Consider the following 8,309-nt stretch of genomic DNA (forward strand, 5'->3'; position numbering starts at 1 on the left):
TTCAACTTTAAAAAGTCAAGAATTGCCCCCTCAACGTCCTTTTCCTAGGATATGAACTATCAAGTGAAGGCAAAAGCCTGGCAGCCAACTTTTTAGAAAAGTGTGCGCTGCTCCAACCGCCAAAAATGCTGAAAAATTTTAAGTTGATTCTAGGTTTCCTGAATTTTGGAAGAACTTATATTTTAAATTACGCAGAAAGGGTTAAACCTCTCTGCGAATTAATCAAACCTGATTTTAAAATCACACATTGGACACAACAACACACAGAAATTTTGCGTTCACTCCAAACAGACATGTTAGCAACGAAACACTTGCAAACACACGTAAGCGTACGCAACTTAGTGATCCGAATAATTCCGGGTCAATGCGATTCACCGACTTAACTTTTAACGAAGGTGAAAAAGTACTAATTGCATAAAATCCCACTTGTGTACACAAGCAGAAATGAAATTCACTTCTACAGATAAAATTCTGACAGCAGTTCAAACCGCTGTAGCAAAAGAAAGAGCACTAGCACAGGGGAAACGCATTATGGTTGTGACTCCTGTACCAGTCCTTGAGGCAGTTACAAAGGCTAGCATTCCAAATGCAAAAGCTTTACATCCGAGATGGATACAATGGGTTAATTGTCTTGCTGCAACTGATGTTGAATACGTTTTTGATCCATGTTTAAAAACACAAGCATTCCTGCAATATGAACACGAATGTCCTCTGCCTACTGAAATTCTCCCTCTTGACCAGTACGAGTTTATAATTCATACTGACGGATCTGCACAACCCGCTACGGGGAGTAAACAAGCTTACAGTGCAGCGTGTGCTATCGTTAAAGGTCGCATGCGAGATGGCAAATTCAGACCAATGGTCACAAAAACCCAATCTCTAGGAGATTGTACAGCTCAGCGAGCTGAACTACAAGCATTCAAGATGGCACTTGAAAACACGGATCACGAATTCCCCACACTGATAGTGTGCGATTCTTTTTACTGTGTTCAATCTTACAATGAATATTTACAGAGTTGGATTCAAAATGGTTTCAAAGATGCAAAAGGTGGCAAAATCAAGCATAAATTGCTTTGGGAACAAGTAGTTCAGTTGTGAAACGGAATACAGAACACTCACGTGATACACACGCTGAGTCACCAACGTGATGGCGTTCACGTTGAAGGGAATTCATTGGCTGATGAAGCCGCGAAAGGGGCTGTGCAAACGGCTTCCGTAGCTGCAATCACTCGTTCAAAAACGAAAATAGACAGCGAAATAATGCTGGCTGTCAGTGCATCAAGCAAAGGCAGCGGTGCAGCATTACCTAAAAAGTTTCCACTCATATATAATTGATGCGAACAATGTTCTGTTTGCTCGAATCCCTGGAGTGGGGGATACAGTAATTCCAAACATGGAACATAGACTAGGGCTAATCCTAGCAGCACATGAAGGGCTCGCCTCTGCCCATGCAGGTGTTTCCGCCACAGTAGCATTATTAAAACAAAGGTACTGGTGGTCCGGCATTAGGAAACAGACTAGAAATTACGTTTTGGACTGTGAGATATGTTGTGGAAAGAAAAAAACGGGACATGAAGCAGTCTATAACAGCTAGGGTATTAGGTTCGGGTGATGGGTGGGTCAAACATTTATATGGGGTCCAGCACGCACTTAACAACTTGTCAAGAAGTTCTCTAGGGGGTGTCCCTCCTTATGAGTTCCTGTTTGGGACTAGAATGTTGGTTCTAGACTTGGATATGAAAGGCACAGTGGTGGAAAACAAACTATTTGATATCAAAGATCGTTTGGCTGTTTTACAGGACTTAAATGAACTTAGAAAACAACAAAGCAACGTGATCCTGAAGCCAACCACCACTGAGAAAAATCCGTCCGTCCCAGCAAGGCCTGTCTGGATCCCAAAGCTTGGGGTTCTAGTCAGAGAAAAGATCGCGGACAAGAAGGAATTTGTCCTAGCAATCCATGGATCAAGAACAGTACTTTTGCCGCCCCCTGCTGGTAAAAAGGAGAAAAGATTTGGGTCCATCGACCTGATCAAACCACACTATGTGGCCGATACTGAACAGTAGGCCAAGTGGACTCTGCCAATGTAGTAGATGCACTCCTCTAGCTACAATCCAAGAGGTTCAAACTGAGAGACTCATCACCTTTGAAGATTCAATAGTAAGAAATAGAGGACTAAGCAACAATGCTATGGACCTTGTACCTCTTGAGACCCAAAATACAGTTCGTCCAGATACACCTATTTACAACAAAGTAACAAGTGATCAACTGGTTCCAGCAATTTCATCAAATACAGATGCAATTCCAACCATTGACAGAACTGCTTCTGGCTATTTCATGAACTTTGATACGTTTTCTGAGGATCCCAGCAAGCCAGAAACGACGCCAGTACAAAGAACTTTCAAAGAACAAGCAACAGACTTTTTTCATCTACTGGAACAAACGTATCTAGTTTCACCATGGATTGAACTATGGATTGTTTTGGGAATATTTTTCTTTCTACTTTGGTTAGCTCTGGTAATAACTCTGGGTATGCTGATTAATGGAAGATATATTCAAATGGACACAGCAAGTAAAAGAGTGAACTTACTTCTCCAGCCACACAAATCATCCCATCGTGAAGCAAGAGACTTGTCAGCAGTGAACATCACAGCGATTCCTATACCAGATGGTATCGTTAGGGACAAACCGAATATGACATTTTTGGCCCGTCAGAGTTTTTGAAGATTCCACATTTATTTAAAATTTCATTAAGTGACTTTGCTACCTCCAGTACCTTTTCTGATGATTGGGACTTCGAGACTGTTAATAATATGATGTCTGATCTAGAGATGTCAACTGCATTTACTAATAATGAATATTTACAAGGTTCATCAGACTATGAACAACTGTATTGTTATAACCACTATGGTCATCATTTCTTGCATAAATCTGCAACACCTAGCAATGTATTTATGTATAACCAATGGGAACATTGTCCTACGCCACTAAAGGGTAGCTCAAAAACATTTGCAATGAAATTTCCATATTTTTCAGGGTTTAATATCTCGAATGCAGAGACATTTTACTTTAAGAATGTCAATAAGACAGGAATGAAAACTATGTTAACGAATATCAAACAGATTTATTCTACAGCCTTTATTGCCCAGCTGTCTAGACAGGGTTACGACTTTTGGAAAAACAACATTGAGACGAAATCTGTCTGGTGTACTAAAGATTGGCAAGTACAGGGAATAGAAGCTTTGTTTAGAGCCTGTATCATCCCTGAGCAAATTATGTTTTTGAACGACACTGTCTAACAAACATCATGCCTTGGAATAGCCAAGATAAAAGACATGAACACTCCGTCTATACCTGCACCTACAAATGAAAGCACTACACAGAGGGAGGTCGACGTACATACTATTTTGAAAAATAACAGATCAGATCCTGAATGGAAAAAATGGTTGCTCTGGCCCTTAGACACAAACAAGTGTGAAGATAGATTCCTGAATAAGACACAAGAATTTACCTTTCATAGACCAGAACCACGTTATGTCCAAAGACAGCATCCGGGGGTAGTAACAACTTACAGTGTAGGAAAACTTTGCCTTGATTGGCTACAGAAAGCTACACTAGAGGATGTAAAACAACACTTAACATTACTTCAAGAAGGCGCAGACCTAAGCGAATTCTTGCTAGGACCAAGAAAACCGCGTCAAAAAAGTTTCATATATGCCGGTATCTACGCTGCTTATAATGAAGCATGGAAGATCACCCAAGCAGAGACTGCAGAACGAATACGAGAAATTGATCGTAGTAGAAAATGTGTTAACGACTCTGTCGTCCAGGATATATTCTTTGGACTGCATTGTATCCTCTGTCATAGACATCATGGAACAAGACTTGGTCATGTTGCAACATGGTCAGTCACAGCTACGTTCTATCATGCTATTAGGCTGGACGCTTCAAAACCTGGGTTCTGGCTATGTGCCTTGGCGTTTGTCACTGTTTGCAGAATTCAATCTCACTGATCGACGGATCAAAATGGCACAAAGGGGAGCAGACTATACGGTGTTGAGCATTGAAAAACTGGAGAAATTACCATTCACAGTGGCAGAAAAACCAGCTACTGAGTGGATCATACATGGTAAGATTGCTCTGCCTGTTACGACTTTCCATTTTCAGTATTGCCTAAAAAAATACCAGCAGGCAAATATGAAAGGTTGGGTAAAGAATACATCAAGACATCCTGTGATTTACCTTACACACACAGATGTTGGAGTGCGGGACGTGAAGTGTTTCTTAGCGGTGAAAACTGTGAACATGCACTAAGCAGTTCTCTCCTTTGTCAGGGTATTAACTTACACTGGCGTGTGGCAGTTCCACTACAAACTTATCCTGCCATCTGCACAGTTCACCGGCTGCAGTGATTAATCCAATTTTTGGTCAACTTTCAAATGGGAGTTACATTATGTTGAATGATCACAGCTGCTGTGGCATGCTGCCAGGTATCCCATATCTAGTAACGGTTACATCCAGGGTCACTTGCTGTATGCAAGTCTTGTTTCCTCAAATAGACATAGTCAGGGAGGCGCCTTTATGGCCTTCACTGAATATCTCTTCTATACGAATTGATACTCTAAGCAGAATGAAAACCATTATTTTACAAAAAACTGTGCCTTTGACCTCTGCCAAATAAACCTATGATCTCCAAGTCGCAACGACTTCTGCGGAGATACATACCCTTTTGTATACAAACTGCCCTGTGCATTTCTCAGAAATGTTAGGTCGTATCTTAAACATGTCTGATACGAGCGGTATTGTACATGTATTTAAGAACATGTGTGCAGGACTGTTAGCACCTTTTCAAGCAGTCCTCGGAATTTTTCCAAACTTCGTGCACTCTGTGTTTGGCGGACTGACGCTCCTTTTAGCACTCGTTGCAGGGATACTATTTTTGCTCCTATTGCTACGATATGGCAAGTCAAATCACCAGCGACACCCAGTTTGCCATGGAAAGAACTCTATTGGAGATGAAGTGTCGTGAGCGCATCGTCCAAATTCTGGGTTCACCTCGTCTACGAGAATTAAACACCACTTGGTTTCTGTCATTCAGACCAATCTGGCAAGATTGCATCTTACCTGTTCTACGCTGCCTGCTATGCGGTGAAGAATGCGTGCTGGACATTTGTCTGACACTCAGTCATGCCTACGGATATCGATACTCTGCTGGACCCTATAACGGCCCATGCTATGTGTTGTCCCCAGCGGCTTCCAATCCTGATGGCAGCATTCATTGAGATCTCACAGACACAACATGCTACTGCTGAGGTACGAGAGGAAACACCAGGCGCGCATGTAAAATCCAATCCGAACATTGCTGATGCTTCCCATGCTGAAGGCGATAGTTCGCATCTATGTGCTGTTGATCTTCTACACAAGGTATTCCAACTCTCACCCACAACGGTAGACGACTTGTTGTCTACAGGATTAGAAAATGTTATGTTTTCTCCTTCATCGTAGCGCGGGGACACACTGTTCTAAGTGTAACCATGCGCTTTATAAGATTTGTTAACTAACTTCCCCACACACTGACTTTTGATTCAGGCACACAGTGTTCTGGAGAAACTCTGAATTTGGCCTTCATTCTTTTTCAAACGTAATACTGACTTTGGAACTTTTTCGCTTACCCATCCCAAAATTGTGTTTTTCATTTTTTGGCACAGTAATCTGCTTATAGTAGAACTATTCATAGAGAACAGAATTCTTTGATAACACTCCCAGGGACAGTATGCCACCTTGTCATGAATAACAATTTGACTTATGTAGCCTGATATGAAATGGTTTTGGTCCCTTTTTTCTTCTGTATTTACAAGCCATTTCCTCACATGTATATATTTTGGTTCATTCATTTAGCATTCCAATGAGATCCTATGCTTAGAATGGAATATTGCCTTTAATATGTACAACACTTTATGCATAGCAATGGTTTTGTAATGTATTTTTAGAACATATGTTTTAGATATGTTTTTAGCTTGTTTTAGCAAACCCATGCGATACTCTGTTTTAAGATATGTTTAGAACATTTAGGATTTAGTAACATCGTTCATACGAAACTGGAGTGGGTGTTGTGTGCAGATTTAGATTCCATATATAGGTTTCCCGATTTATGCCCTTATATAGGTACAATTCACATTGCCCTTATTTGGACATAGAAATCCGGCCCTTATTTAGACATTGTCCATACAAACCAAATACAGGCATGGCCACCTACATCAGTCCATCTACGTCACAACGAATTCTTGGAAAATCAGACCCTTAAGCCTTTAGGAATTTTCCCCAGCTTGAATATTGATTTCTCCAAGAACTCATTAAGTATGCATGAACATCTATACCTTAGGGATTCATTCATGATGTTCCTCTGCCCGACTTTTACGTCAATACTGGCATTCCTAGACACCTTCAAGGTATAAATATACCAGCACTTGCCCTGGCAAATTGCGGTTCGCGGAGGATTCGATCCAACCCACACTACGCGGTTCGCCACGGCAAGTTCAGAAGGAGATCGAGTTCCAGCCTGATGCACTGACCTGACGCTGCCATCCTCCTCGCAGAGAATCCAGCTCCAGTGCTCTCTGGCTTCCCTTGCGGGGGGTTAGACTATCGAGTCCAGAAAAGAGATTCCAACCTCTCTCATTCTCAGGTATGGAGCTGACTAGAACTTAGAGAAACTTTTGGCAACTCTTGGCTAAACTAAAATATAGCTAGCACCTACTTCATACCTCGTACTGCACTTAGGTTAGGTACACTAGCGTAGAACAATTTAGAAGCATCAGATGAGTATCACATTTTAGCATTATGTTATTTATGTATGTATTTTGATTAATATATGTCATAGCTACAAACCATGCTATTGCAGTATTATTTTATCTTACTGCTAACCTCGTAAATATTGTACTTCGCAGTCTGTCTTACGATTGTAGCAATTCATATCTCTTGCATGAGAAATAAGACTGTTCAATAAACCCTTTTATTGAAACGCCCGTCTCTCTATTTCTGTGCAACTCTGTAGAAACGAAGCATGCACGATTGACTGAGTGAAACTGTTATCTATTGTTTCCACAATTCTGAGACTGTTCCGGTTCTAAAGGGAAACAAAGTTGTTATGTTTATGTGGTTGTCAGAGACTAATCCCTTCTTGTATATTCGAGAAGTTTCTAGTGACCTCTGAGTTAGCTGGCACACACAAGTAATTAAGTTTAATATACTCGATAGAGACATACTGACCTTAGTCCTATGTTAAATCTATAGTGTATGTTATTCCAATGCACAGAGCCTATCAGGGATATAGGAACTACACTACACTCCCAAGAGACCAGAATTGTTTCCATCACAATGGAGGCCAAGCTAGTGAGGGCTGACCTGCTCAAAATGGGCTTTTGAATGAAGGAAGTAGAGGAATCTACTGCCACCCCTTAAAGTCGACACTGCAACACTAAAGAATCAAGTCAGCGAGCTACAAACCACCACCAAGACGCCGCAGAAGGTCAGAACAACAAAGGGAGGGGGGAAACGGGGGGGGCGCAGGACCAGGGGCAGGCCACAAAACCCCCACCAAAGTCACACAGCACACATGCCCTGGACATACCTGACCCCCAGGCCCTGGTCACTACGAGGGGGTGGGGGCGTGTCCAGCAAAGCCAGCATCCGCCACAACGGAAGTGCTTGACGACGCGAACCGGCAACACAACAATACAGGTACGTCCTGTACCCACGCCTTAAGAGCATGGGTACGAGTCGTACCACGCCCACACCTATGTCACCCCAACAATGGCGGGACGGCTGTACCCACGTGGCAAAGGCCTGGGTACGGCCCGCACAAGCATCACATATCATGGGGACGGATATGTACGGACCGTACCCCCACCCCCGTATGCATGGAGCGTACCCCCAACCCCAACAGTGTAAGTACGACCTGTACCCTCACACGCGTACGTATGGAGCGTACCCCTACCCCAACAGTGTAAGTACGACCCGTACCCTCACACACGCACGTATGGAGCGTACCCCCCACCCCAACAGTGTACGTATGACCCGTACCCACACCCGCGTACGTATGGAGCGTACCCCCAACCCCAACAATGTAAGTACGACCCGTACCCTCACCCACATACGTATGGAGCGTACCCCCACCCCAACAGTGTAAGTATGACCCGTATCCTCACCCGCGTACGTATGGAGCATACCCCCCACCCCAACAGTGTAAGTACGACCCGTACCCTCACCCGCGTACGTATGGAGCGTACCCCCACCCCAACAGTGTAAGT

This window comes from Triturus cristatus, chromosome 6 (assembly GCF_964204655.1).
Source record: "Triturus cristatus chromosome 6, aTriCri1.1, whole genome shotgun sequence".
NCBI lineage: Eukaryota > Metazoa > Chordata > Amphibia > Caudata > Salamandridae > Triturus > Triturus cristatus.